The 14,337-nt window shown below is 36.6% G+C and overlaps 1 protein-coding gene across 3 annotated transcripts in view; it reads left to right on the top strand.

Moving 5' to 3' along the window:
• The first annotated feature begins 4,015 nt into the window (after window positions 1–4,015).
• Window positions 4,016–14,337, top strand: part of osbpl5 (oxysterol binding protein-like 5) — a 61,899-nt gene continuing 51,577 nt past the window's right edge. The window contains exon 1 of one of the 3 annotated variants that reach the window (XM_081355581.1): window positions 4,016–4,393. The gene's annotated coding sequence lies outside the window, so the exon portion shown is untranslated. Of the gene's footprint in view, window positions 4,394–7,802; window positions 7,931–9,948; window positions 10,089–14,337 lie in introns of those variants that run through there. The other 2 variants (XM_081355582.1, XM_081355583.1) reach the window with 2 other exon arrangements.

Genomic DNA, 14,337 nt, shown 5'->3' on the forward strand with positions numbered 1-14,337 from the left:
CTGCCTGCACCTTCAGCAAGGTGGAGGACTACTATCAGACTATCAGTTTTAATGTTATACCTTGACAAACTATACATCATTAAAAAGATATAAGACTCAAGTTTCAGTATTTGACCACTATTGTATTCTGAGAAACTTATAGCGACAGTTATTTCTTAATTTGTGTCAGGAGTTATGAAATGAAAAAAATGAGTCGATACCTTTCATATGAATTATGCGCGTCAGCCGCTTTCATTCATAAAAAACTCCCGTGCTGTCGTCATGACAGCTATACACAAAACGTCCTTCAGGGCTTTTAACTCAAAAATGCATATTGTGCAAAAGTGCATATTTGTAGAAATATTGATAGATTCTCATAGATTTACATCAGATTTCTATAGACAGGAATAATATTTATTGAATTTATACCCAAATGCGTCGATGTAATCATTATGAGCGCTTAGATACTCCGATACTGTGTTTTCAATTCATACCAATAGCCTGAGGGCACTATGCACAATAATAGTCCATATATGGAACATGAAGAAGAGCCATGATCATGTGACATTCCAGGACGTCACTGATACACACAAAGCTAACAAGAGATCGCTGTAACATGCAGATACAGACGTTTTGAAGATAATAAACATGATTGCAATGATATTTGAGTTACCTGTGTTTTTCAAGCCATGCCAGGTATTTCCATAATAATAGATTATATTTATAATGTAATGCTAATCTATATAGACTATCATTGTGCAGAATCCATACCAATATTATATTTTCTGTCTGATTTTTTTATCTGAAGCCAAATTAGATCACAGAAGATTATTTAAAATACTCACTTGCGTTATAAAGTAAGTTTGGAGCACAAACATGGTTTTAATCTCATAAATTGTCGTGTATTGATGGTGTGCTAAGCTAACATGCTAGCTAGCCCTAGGTGCACCTGCCACCTAGAAGTTATATTTTTATAATTTTAGCGCAATTTTCCACCGGACAAAATTGCGCTTGTTAACTCATGATTTCTGTTCTGTGCGTCTGTGCGCACCAATCTTGCACTTCTGTCTACTCCTCAACCAGACCACCTAGTGACTTCGGGTTTTCGGCATTATGTTAAGGAAGGTCTAATCTCGGGAACGCACAAAAATCCAGGAAAAGATTTACTATCTCTTAGTGTTGTGATCCCATGAGGTGAGAAAATTGCGCTAAAACACTCACCGAGTTTTTATTACTTGTTTGAATGCTTACTGAAATGTTTCTTTATTCAAGAAATGCATTTGATACAGTTTAAAATGTGAGGTGAACTTTGAGAAAAGAAATTAGGGACTGAAACCCTATGAATAGCCTGTGAATAGCCAGTCGTTAGTAACTATAATGCAGACAAAAGAAATGCATATTTAGAGCCATAACCAGGCTGGAGAGGTGTGAATGTGTCCAGGGGGAGACTGAGACTGAATGGGGCTCATCTGCACCACAAAACAAAAAACATTCTTGAAAAACATTTAACTAAATACAGAGTTTTGGACTTATTATCTTCAGATTTTAAACATAAAATGTTTAGACATGTGGCTTTAGCTGTAGTGCATTTCTAGATTGCTACAGTGCCAACTTCAATTTTATTTTCATAAGGATGTTTCATAAAAATTAATTTCTAATAACTTTACAAAACTTTGAAGCTATTTATAAAAAAAAAATCATTATGACAATAATTAATTCTACATTTACAATAAACTGCCAGGTGTCAGCTTTCAAATGAGATCATACTTGTGCTTTTAGTACAAAGGGTTCATAAACTGTATCTGTTTCAGTTTGGGTATGTCATTTCTCGGGATTTTTCAGAACGCGAGACACACGTCTCCTGGACATCCTGTATAATTCAACCAATCAGATCACGAAACTCCTTTCCATGTCTATTTGACATCGGATTTCCTGTCAGATGTCAAATAGACGTTTAGAAAATGTCTTTAAGATGTAATGATTTTGAATGTATGTTAAACTGACATCTTAAAGATGTCTTATCAGATGTTAGTAAACTGCAGATGCTTTCCAAATGAAGTGATCTTTAACAGACATCTTGCAGACGTACTGTACGTGTGCTATCTGAGGTAGATCATTCGGGGACTTTTCATCCGGGGAATACTATACTTAGTCATACTACAACTATGTTGGCATACTGTTTTTCGCTTACCATATAGTAGTGAAGTATTCGATTTCAGGCGTGCAGCGTCGGTCTTCTCCGTCGGCCGGCAAAACTCGAGCACCACGCAGCGACGAGTCTATTGTCTTATAAGGGGATGTCAGAAATATTAAGTTATTGTTCTGTTTATTTTACTAATTTTGTATATTTATATTTATTTTCTAGTGTATATATATATATATATATATATATATATATATATATATATATATATATATATATATATATGGTGTGAATGTTGTTATATGTATATATTTATGCCTTATTGTAAATATGTAAATACTAGCTGAAGATGGTTTAGTCAAAGGGGAGGAGCTTTGGCTTTAAATGGGAGCCCCAAACCAATGTAAGGTTATCAGTTGTTGACCTGGCAAGCGAGCGTACAGGTTTGGTGCCATGATAAATTCTTTACTACCTTATTTACTTCTTTACTAATTATTTAAGTTTGTGTGTATATATTTATAACTTTATTTCATATCTTTATTGGTTTTGTACAGTTTTTGTTTGCCATTTTTTCTTTGTTTTGTATAGATTTGAATTTTATATATATATATATATACTTAGACTGTTATCACCTCTCGAACACTTTAAATAAACATCTCTTTACACATTGACATCATTAAGCCACTGTAGTCACTTGGACTATATTAACGATCTCTTTAATAACTTTTCTGGGCCAGCAAGTTTCGGTCACCTAGCAGCCTATGGAGGAGTGCTCCAGCTCTCAGATTTCATCAAAAATATCTTACTTTATGTTCCGAAGATGAACGAAGGTTTTACGCGGTTGGAACAACATGAGGGTGAGTAATTACTGACAGAATTTTCATTTTAGGGTGAACTAACCCTTTAAAATGTTTGGTCCTTTCACAAAGTGCTCTGTGCAAGTTTCTTGCACATTCATTGCACGTCACCAGAGGGCAGCCAAACACTTTTCCTGTCGCTACACAAATGAGTAAGGTAATCAGAAATATCAAACAGACATTTTTTCACACTGGGTTTTACAGTCACCAGGAAACTCAGCTTGACCATTTCCTGTTGACTTCCTGAATTATGCATTATTATGCTAAAAATATATTGATACCTTTTGAGTTAATTCATATCAAATGACAGTGAGTGATTATTAATGCTGATAAATCAACCACTGATTTAGTTCCAGAAAAAAATCCATCCATCCATCCATCCATCCATCCATCCTAAACTGTCTTCATAACAGTTGTTCAGTTTATCAGATTATGTAAAATTGTGTCCATACTCCATTTTTACTTTACTATTTAAATAAAAAAGGGCAAAATGAATGAGTACAATTTTAATGAAACATCATAAAGATTGTATTGTTATACATATTGTCCGTGAAGCATCTTGCAATTGCAAATATTTCTCTTTAGCCTACATAATAAACACAATACCGTATTCATTCAGAATAAAGTTGTCTGAATATCTATCGCATGCAATAATATTAAAGTAATGAAACATGCAGCCTATTACATCCCATCTTTACTGTTTTGTAAAACAAAAATGTTATAAAATACACCACACATTTTCATGCCCATTTTTACATTTTTTGTTTTTTGTTGTTGTTACAGTTTATGCTTTTATATATTATGGATAAAAGAGCCATGATAAAATGTTTAATATCCTCAACCTCAATAGAACAGTCGTATGGACAGATCTGAATATGCTTTTCTTAAATAGGCCTACTTAAGTGAAACAGAACCTGAATGTGAAAAGTTCTGCTGTCCAGAATGACGTCAGGCTTCACGAGGGTTAAATCCAGCACTCTCTGGCTGGTTAAGCGCCTCCTTTCCTCCAAAGGCATTTCCTTCCGTCCGCGCTCCCAGATTACAGCTGTACGCCAGCGGTTATGGCACACTATGGACCGCTATTTTATCCCTTCACCATCTTCTATCTCTTGAGGATGCAGCTGTGCGCGGTTAACTTTCAACTTTCAACTGTATCGCGTTTGGAAATCAGCGTTTCGAGCGGCCTTTCCACATTTTGAGACGGCATAAGGCGCGAGTGTTACTTTGTTTCGGGACAAACGCGAGCGTCTCACAGTTCCTTTCCATGTAATTGCCTACATAATTGACGGTTTTTGAAGTGTTAGGAACCCAATCAAACCCAAACCGACCCGTTCTCGATCCGAGATGAAGTCATTCGGATACGACTAGATCTCCTGCCACGTTTCTATCTTCGAGGGGTGAAGTTGCAACAGAGGTAAGAGAAATCTGCGATAATATGATAGCCTAATATGACTGTATTACAGCTGATGCTTTGAATCAGGGTGGGATGATAGGCTGTTTAGCATAAATAACCACAAACGAGCATCACTTATTCTTTGCATTTGGATGTGATTATTGATTTCCTCTCCGGCATCCATCCATCCCTAACCAGCACGAATCATTTTAGACGTTACATTGCTGAATTGTTCCGTTATATTTTTCTTCTCTGCAGTTGATGTGTTATTTCATATAAAGTCGCCTATTGTCCTCCCTTCCCTTCCCTTATTTAGACATTATTGAACAGAATCATAATATTGGTCAGACATCCAAAGTAGCCTATGGAATTCCAAATAATGTGTTACATTAAATATTCATATTTTAATATCAATATTGTTTAACAATCTTCAAATTCCTAATACAATTTTAAGAAAATATTTTCATATTTTAACTTTTAAAATAACAGCAACAGTATTAATTTTTTGAACGCAGGTCGAGGAGATAGTTTCATATATAATTACATTTAATGTTTAGGCAATATATACATATTTAATGTAGTTTTATATTATATAACACAATGATATTTAATTGATTTTTAAATAAAAAAGAATAATTAAGCAATAAAGTATGATATTGTGAATATATTCACTACTGAAGGGTGAATGCTTTACTGACCATCTAGCATCTATCAGTTTAATAATAATAAATAATGAATCAATACTGTTATATTATGGAATATTGATAATATATTCTTAATATTATTGTTGACATTATATTATATTAAATGTATTATATTAATATTATGTTTGCTTAGCATCACTCTTTTTGCACCTTAGAAGTGTGTTTCTTAATACATCATTTTGCCATGACCCTACTGACATCAGCCAAAATCATCCCACCAGCAGTGGGTTGTGAATAGTGTGGCAACCTAATATGAGTTTGCATTTGGATAAATATATCTAGATATAGGATATAGAACACACACACATGCAGTTAAACCCTGCTCATTCAAACAGCCGACCACTAGTTGACATTCAGTAGCAGATTGCTTGAACAGAAGTCTCCAGTGACATGTCGGGAAGAGCAAACCAATAATCAAGCTGCCCTAACAGCCCAGTGTTTGTTCTTTTTTAATTTTTTCTTACCCTCCTGTTCCAACTGTGTCGATTTTCTCACTGATTGTTATTTGTGAGAATCCCAGACAGCTGAATTCTTTTTTTTTTTTAGGGGTCATTGACTGGTCAGCCTTGCACTTCCTGTATTTTCAGCTGAGCTATTTACAATGGTTTCTGATAACTAATGCTATAGAGCTGTTGTTGGATGTTAACAGGGGGGTGGGGGGGGGGGTAACGTAATATGCACGTAATATTACATTACGTCCCTCCAACGTAATATGCACAGACTAAAACTTTAAGTCAATTCTCCTGAAAAGAGTAAACACTGTGGCTTTGTAGTATACTACCACATTTCTTTATGTTTTGGAGTGCAACATTAGCTCAGCCAATAGCATCAGTTTGGGGTGGGGCTATTTGTTTTTTCGACCAATGGCGGTTGAATTGTGTACTCCATGAATACTTCAATTCCTGGTGGATAAAATGAACAACACTAAAGAAATAATAAATAAAAAGTCCCAACCTACATGGTTTCTTTGTTGAATATATCCTGTTTCCCTTTGAAATATGTCATGTCGTGAAGATTAAAAGGTTTGGAAATGCTGTCCTAGATTGACTTCAAGGTTACAAGATTGTCGCTTGCAAGATTGTTTTAGCATCATGACAAAAATTGTAACAGAGCTCTGTGTTAATTTGCTTGGAGCTGCTACATTCCTGTAGTGCCAAACTCTTCATATTTAGCCTCTTATCCACAAGTACCACGGTCCAATAGGAACTGCTGATTACTCATGCTTGGCTCATGCTTGAAACCTTGAAATATGGCCAAGTTGTTTCTAGAAGTGCATTTACATCTGAGTGGGCAATGATTTTTTTTTTTTAAATGTTGTTAACTGTTTATAAACCGTTGCTGTCGCACTTAGGGATGCATTGATGTAGAAATTATGGCTGATAATAATTACTAGATGCTTATTTTTATTTATACTCAGTTTACAAAAGGTGTGTTATTATGTTTTAACATCAAGTGCAAAGAAAACTATTTACTTAGAAACGGAAGTTGCGATCTTCTTTTCTTCCCTATTGTGATGTTGTATATCCAAGTGTAACGGCTTCTCGAATGAGAATTTTTTTTTTTTTAGGGCGGGACTTGATTTTGTCCTTCAGGAATTGATTGGATGGTTGTGGTTTGCTATTGGTGGATCTCATGTGAGTGACAGGTTGTCCCGCCTTCGTGCCAGTAAACATGTCATCAGAGAAGAGAAGAGATGTTGCTTTGATTAAAAATGACTATAATGTATATTATAATATATAATGATGTGCATGGGTAAATCATTTATTTAAAAAACTGCAATATTAAAAACATTTTTTTTAATTGTCCAATTTGATTTTGTGGTGACTTTGAAAGCTAGTTTTTCTGCTGAACTGGGCTGAGTTTCCTAAAAGCATCATAAGCCATTTGCACCAATGGTGTCTTCGATCCACTTGGGCTTAGAATGTTTTTGAGAGACGTAGCCTTTATCAGGCCCATCAGGATTGTTGTATATGTAAATTGATGGGTAAAAATCTAGGTGTGCCAATCAGGTATTGACAGCTGGCGCATGTGAACACAATTATTGACCAATATAATGACAGATGCACTGTATGTATATTTCGTATCATCGGGTGAAACTTTTGGTACTGCGGTGCACCATATTTCTATGTATGCCAGTTGGTGTAAAGGTAAGGAACAATTTCATTCTAGAGAGCATGCGATTGGACAAAAATTTGGACACACCCATGAGTACAGGATGAGTCATCAGTAATTAGATCTGTTTTTTCCAAAGACTGTACATTTTAAATGTGAATTTTAGTCCAAGTTTTGTTCATTTTAAGCAACACACTATAGGGATGCACTGAAATTTCAGCTACTTTCGATCCAAAGTGGTTTTAGAGGGCCGTAAATCAGTGGCTGTGTAACAGACGTTTAATTAGCAGTTCTCCGATTGTGTGTTCAGCGTCTATTCCATGCACACAACGTGGATAAGCCAAAACATTTAAACATGTCAGCTGTGTGGACACTAGCTCTGGATTGACAATATTCATTTCTCAATTTTAATCGTAATGATATGGATTTTTAAATCTAAAATCTTTTAGTCTGTGCAACTGTTGATGCATGAACTTCGCTAAACATTTGTAGTGCGCATGTTATCCTGTAATCACCAAAAGCTTGTCTGTCAATTTTTATTGTGAAATTCAAACTATAAATGTTGTTTTTCCACTCTTTAAAGGTGCAGTATGTTATTTATCAAAGTTGTTGCTGAACATTGTTGATATTTGAAATCAACCCAAACAAACACACCCCTCTCTTCATTGCTCCGCCTCCAAAGCTCACCCACCAACCCTAACCGCCCTGCTCCGAGTCGCTCTCGAACACGATTGCTGGTGAGGTGAGTGCACTAACAAGGACGCTAAACAGTAAACACTGCATCAGTCTTCAGCCTGCACAACTCTCGCAAGCTGGCCTCCGTTACACACTCTTGCATTAAGAGTGGATGTCTATTTATCCTAGCAGAAGAGCAACAAAATAATGCTTCACGAAAAATAAAGTGGAGATGATGAACAAACGACAAGGAAGCACAAAAAATGCATAAACGAGAGTAAATACAAACAAGAGTTCGTTGTTAGTTGCCAACAGCACAGCAGCTCCAGACAAACAATGACACTCAAACCCAGTGTTACTCATGTGTGGAGCATTGTCGCACACTCACACTTCTTGCGCACATGTGAGATATCGCAGATGCATCACCAGGCTATCTTATTGACAAGGCAACAAATGCCGATGTTGTGCATCCCTACTACAAAGTTGTTAAATGTTAGGAAAATGCTAATGCTAAAGGATTAAGGTTTAGCTTTGTTCGGACTGTTGTGTTGTTATTGTAGCGTAATAGAATATCCTTTAGTTTTCTGTTCTGGTGTTTGACAACATCTAAGTGGTGTTTGAAGATATACAAAGATGTTTGTTGTGGTACTGCCGGCCTAATTTCCTTAAAAGCATCCTGCTTAATACCTTCCACCTAATCCAGTATGTGAAGATCTCACTGTCTGCTTTGTTAGGCAAATACATAGAGTATTGCTTGGCAATGGAGAATGAAGAATGTTTTTGTTTAAATATATGTCAGTCTCTTATACCAATAGTTTACAAAGTGTATCAGTGATCCAATATTTACAGGCGACACAAAGTACACTACTTGAGGCTATATAGTCATCTATTGTCTAGCATCCAAACATATGGTCACAAGAAATAGCCTGTTTTATATTCATATTGAATGTGCAATTAGATGTGTTACACTAGATGTTGCATTACTCTGGAAAGTTTTTGAAGAAGCAAAAGGTCACCCTACTGTGTTATGCATTGTAAGTGGGCAGATGTGAATACGACTTTCTCCCACACTTAGAATCCAAACATAATAGCTTTCTGCCTCTGTCATCCTTCATTCATCTCTTACTAAATCCACTGATATGGCGCAGTTTTTCCAGCTTCCTTTCAGAAACAATTCAGCTCAATACCAGCATGATATATTATAAAAAAGAAAGTGCAGCAGCTGTTTTCATCTGTCCGGGGGCGGTTGGCTGATTTTTGCAATGTTTTATATATGTGCTTTTCAGAAAGGCGTTTGTACAGAAACGCAATGTAATAAACACATCTATGTTGTGAGCTTTAGTTGCTAATCTCTGGCTTTAGGAGTTTAATATCAGTCATGCTGTATTTGTCTTTCATTGAGTAAAGTAGCTCATGGCATGTTTGCACAGCTAAGCGTATGTGCGTACGCAAAACCAAACTTCCTTCTTTTCCTTCCCTTACGAACCATGATTTGATTTGACATTTACAATGCATTTTGAGCAAGAATTTAAGCATTTTAAGCAAGAAAGCCCCAGAATTACGAGATTTGAATCTGCCATCATCGGACCACAGAATTGATTGTCAATTGAAAAATATACTTTTTGGGCCTAGAATGGTGCTAGCAGCTGCTAATGCTAACTAGCCAAACATTGGCCCCTTGGTGCATGATTATGGTACATTCTATGTGTTGTGTACCCCATTGTAAATGTTTTATGTCTGTCAAAATTGAATAAATCTGCTCATAGGTTGTTGTTCATGCTACATTTGTCGTCATCTAGCAGTCACTTAAATCATTTAGCGCAGTTTTGCCATTGCCAATTACAATGGTCTGGCCTGAGGGTTTCCTTTCTCTTGCCTGTATTTTTTCATTGTCTCATTTATCCATTTATACCTGACTTATAAAGCCATGATTACAGAGGAAGCTTCTAGATTATCTCTCTCTTCCTCCCTCATAAAGTGTATATGGCATCAGATGCTCCAGGCCGCTGTTCAAGTTCTCCCAGTCCTGACGTTCGGTGTTTGGAGCAGTGGAAGACATCCTGCCCTACTTTTCCTCCTCTGAGACTGCAGTGTGACTATGTTAAAAGAGTGTGTGCTATTCTGCACACACTCACGGGAGGCTTGTTACAGAATGACACAGCAAAGTGGCAGAGGAAGATGGGGAAACTATGTAGGACATTTTAGATACGGTGGAAATTGAACAGGTAATGATGGAACTGGAAAAGGAAACTGAATATAGAAAAGGCCCAATTTAATATCATACATTACCACCCATGCGCTCCGCAACTCAACATTTCAGAGTGTGTGTGCTACCTGCTAGTCCATTACAGGAATGTCCACAACGTAATTTATGGCAGAATGTAAACAAATGTTTCAATGCTAGTGTTTCATGTTAGTTTTAGCTTCTGTATCTGCATGCACAACCTAGACACAATAACTAGAAGTTAATTTAAGTGAAATTGCTAAATTAGACCCAATAAATTATTATTACAATAAAAACATTTAACATGTGCATTAACCGCTAGTCCATTATCCATTAATGTAACTCGCCCACAGCATATTTTACACAAGTAAACATAACGCTTCATGCTAGCTAGCCATTTAGGCTCTATATCTGCACATCGAACCTAGTCACAAAGATCACAATGTGTAGGGGTTAATTTAGCTGTGAAATGGCAAAATTAGACCCAATAAATGCTACAGGTACTTTTGTAGCATGTGCGTTAACCATTAGTTCATTAACATTTATGCCCACAAATACAAATTTCTGCCATGAAACTCTAGATAGCACAAACTAATAATTGAAAATGAAAAAAACAAACATGTGTGGAATGTTAGACACTTAAAGCACTTAACAGTCGCAGCTTTCCGTTTTGTAGCAGAGGGGGCGGGGCTATCAGAAGCCGATGTTGGATGACATATTAAAGGTTGTCTAAGCGATCCCGGGAGACGTTTCTTCTTGTTGACATTCGAATTATTGTCAAACAAAACGGAGGCTGGCTAGACCCTCCCTCCTCCTCATCCCGTCTCCTCCCTCCTCCCCTCCCTTCCGGCATAAAGGAAAGTCAAAATAGTCACTACAAAGTTAAGTTTTACTGATACTTCATTCAATGTGTAATGTCGCCAAGTTAGATAAATGCTTTTATATATTGCAGAACAGAATGCAGAAAAAGAGAAAAATTATCTTAAAATCGTTTTGCCACCTGAGGTTATAAATAGCTCCCATACAAGGACGCAATGATAGCAAGATAACGTTTAGCTTCGCGTTTCCCAGTGAGCATAAACAACGGCGGCGTTGTAAACCAATTTAGTCAAAGTTGTCAATAGCCTATAAATGAACATTCAAATTCACGACAAACCGTGGGTGAAAACAACCCTTAACTTACACAAATTGTCGCCCTACTGTGAATTTGCTTGATCATTTACAATAGAGATTGATCGCTGCTAGAAACACATGTTGTATTCACCAAAGTTAACGCTGACTGCATAAATCTAGCTAATTACATCCTTGTGTTGGTTTGGCGAACATGAACGTCAGTTTAGAAAGAAAAGTGGATTTACCTGTTCTGCAAAAACAGAGCAACTGAATGTCGGATAGTAGCTGCTAGCTAATCCCTTCTGCCGGCGGAGGTCTCGCCACATTTCAAAGGTTTTTCCGATGTAAATTCGGGACTTCGCGCGTTCCTTATCCTTGTCCCTCTTGCAAGTTGTTCTGTTCATCGGAACGTCGTCTATTTGGTCGTGTGTCGGCCATAAATCAAACTTCCCTCTTCATCTCTCTCCTCCACACACCCACCTCATGTGCACGCGCACAAACCCCGCAAACGCCCAAACCCCACCCTTCAACACTTCTTGTCGGTTATTGGCTGGAGCACTGTTTGTTATGTTTCGGGGTGCGGGTGAGCACAGTTTGTTTTTGTTGCCGTTTGTGGAGCCTGTGGTGTCTAGAGAGACCGCGTTTTTTTACAGTGTGTTCAGGGGACAGGCAGCTAGCGGATAGTGAGGAGATGTTTGCTGTATGTGACAAAAAATGTTTTGGCCTGACATCGCTTAGACAACCTTTAACCTTATAAAATTCATGCACTAGACCAGTGGTTCTCAGTTCCCCCACTCTGCATATTTTGAATGTCTCTCTGTAACACACCGGATTCATTTAAGCCCATAACATATTTTACGCAAGTAGTTATGTTAACACATAACAGTAGTAAGTGTTTCACGCTAGCAGTATTAAAGTCCCTATGAAATCCAAATGAATTATGTCTTTTAGTATGGGAGAGCTGTGATTAAAAACAAAACGCTATTTGCAATTTAAAAAAGGGGATGAGTTGCTTGATATGTCCCACCCTGTCTTCCTGTTTCAGTGGAAATCACATCAACACACTGAATAATGCTGCGTGTGTCAAGGCACTTCAGTTGGCCTTTGAGCTTTAATTGTCTATAAATACGACCTAGTCAAAAATATTCCAAAGAAGTGAACATTGAGCCTGAGCGTGATCCAAAATTGTTCACAGATTCGAAGAAACTAAATGGGTTCACAGTGTTCCCTTAATGTTATGCCATCTGGAAACGGAGATCTTTGTGCAGTGGCGGAGAACGCTTCCTCAGAGATTTCGCTGTCCTGAGCTGTAATTGGCCCCACTAGATGTTCCATCCAAGGTACATAAACACTCCAATCAAGTCTGTACTTAACGCCTGACTGTGCTTTATGAAGAGTAAACAAGTCTGTTCTCTCCTTCTTATGTCGGAAGAACGCTTAGGGAAGAAAGACAATATAAACATACAAGAGGTGAATTGTGAGGAGGAAGAAATCCAGGCAGAGATGTGCCAAGTTCTGCCCAGCTCACATCCAAAAATCCTGTAGATAAGTTATCAAATGGCTACAACAGTGTCAAGTGGTACGATTAAAGACCATTAGATGAGGAAATAGATCAGCTGAAAATGACAATTTTGTGATTATTTACTCGCCCTCATGTTTTTCCAAACCTTAGGCCTATGATGTTATCTTTTTTCTGTGGAACCCAGTATAAATATATAACAGCAGATGTGCTTGGAATGAAATGAGGGTTTTTTTTGGATTTTTGAAGCTTTATAATTTTCATTTTATTTTAGTATCATAGTATTTTGGTATCACCATCTGATACCATCACTGTACCATGTACTTTTTTGCCACTGGCTTTCTTTAAGGTTTGAAAAAGGGCTTATTGCCAAAGTCTTTTCTTTGACAGTAACGGTATACAGGGATCTCATGTGGCACTGAACACATGCAGGGGGCGAGGGATGGATTTCACACACCCCTGTGCTCACCAGCCCTCCCCACTTATGTTTACCTTGGCAACCAACGCAGAGTGTAAACAAACAGGCCAGGGGCACACCTCTGCAGAGCCGGTGTGTGTGTGTGTGTGTGTTTGGCTGGGGCTGAGTATAGTAACGGCCCATGGGGAGTTGATGTACAGAGAGAGAGAGGTCAGCTGTGCTTTCCAACTAACCATCATTTAAGCAGAGAACGCCTATTGCGGTTATGGGCAACTGGCTTAAACTATAGTCTACAAAGTTTCAGTTTTATCTACTTTGTTGTTGTAGTAAAATCAAACTTATTGTTTAAATTTATATTAATATATATGAATAATTTTGTCTCTCTATTAAAAATAAAAGCAAAGAACCCTAAAGGACTATGGTTGATTATATTGAGTTGTTCTTGATGTTACATTGTTCTTTAGATCATTTTGATGCAATTTTATATTTTGCATGAGAAAATTAAACCAGTTTTAGGACTTTTAAGATTGGCAATTAAGCATAATATTTGCAGTGAATTTTAATTACTCTAATGCAAAAAAAACAATGGTCAAAAAATTACCATTATTATAATGCAAATCATATTTAATTTTTTTGTAATAGAGTAATGAAAATCATGCACTCTCTGTGAGGTTTTTTCTTAAAGTCGGCATAAATTATGGCATTCAAATTGAAATGTATTAATTGAGAATTGGGTTAATAAAATAACATGAACATCAGAACATGGAAAATAGAAAAATGTATTAAATGTTTTTTTTCATGAAAAAAGTAAAACATATACAGTAAGTAATACACATACACATACTGTATACAAAATAATGAACTTATTTTATTAATTCTGAAACTTGTATTTTTACCTATATTATCTATCAGAACAGTATGCTGCTCTGGCTATTTCCATTGTGGTAGTGTCATTTATTAATAATTATTATAGATTTAGATATTGCAAATATATCCCAAAAACATTGTAGTGCTTTCTTTTAAAACAATTTTAGACAACTAACATTTAGCCAAAATTATAATTTGAATTGTGTTACATAAAAAAATATTTTTAAGTTTTCAGTAAAAAAAAATTTGCAGATGCTTAAAATTCCTTTAAAAAAAAGTCAGAAATCTTTTAAACTCCCATGAAAGTCGTTGTATATGTCACACAACTGCAGT

Source organism: Scardinius erythrophthalmus, assembly GCF_964197995.2.
Source record: "Scardinius erythrophthalmus genome assembly, chromosome: 24".
Classification (NCBI taxonomy): domain Eukaryota; kingdom Metazoa; phylum Chordata; class Actinopteri; order Cypriniformes; family Leuciscidae; genus Scardinius; species Scardinius erythrophthalmus.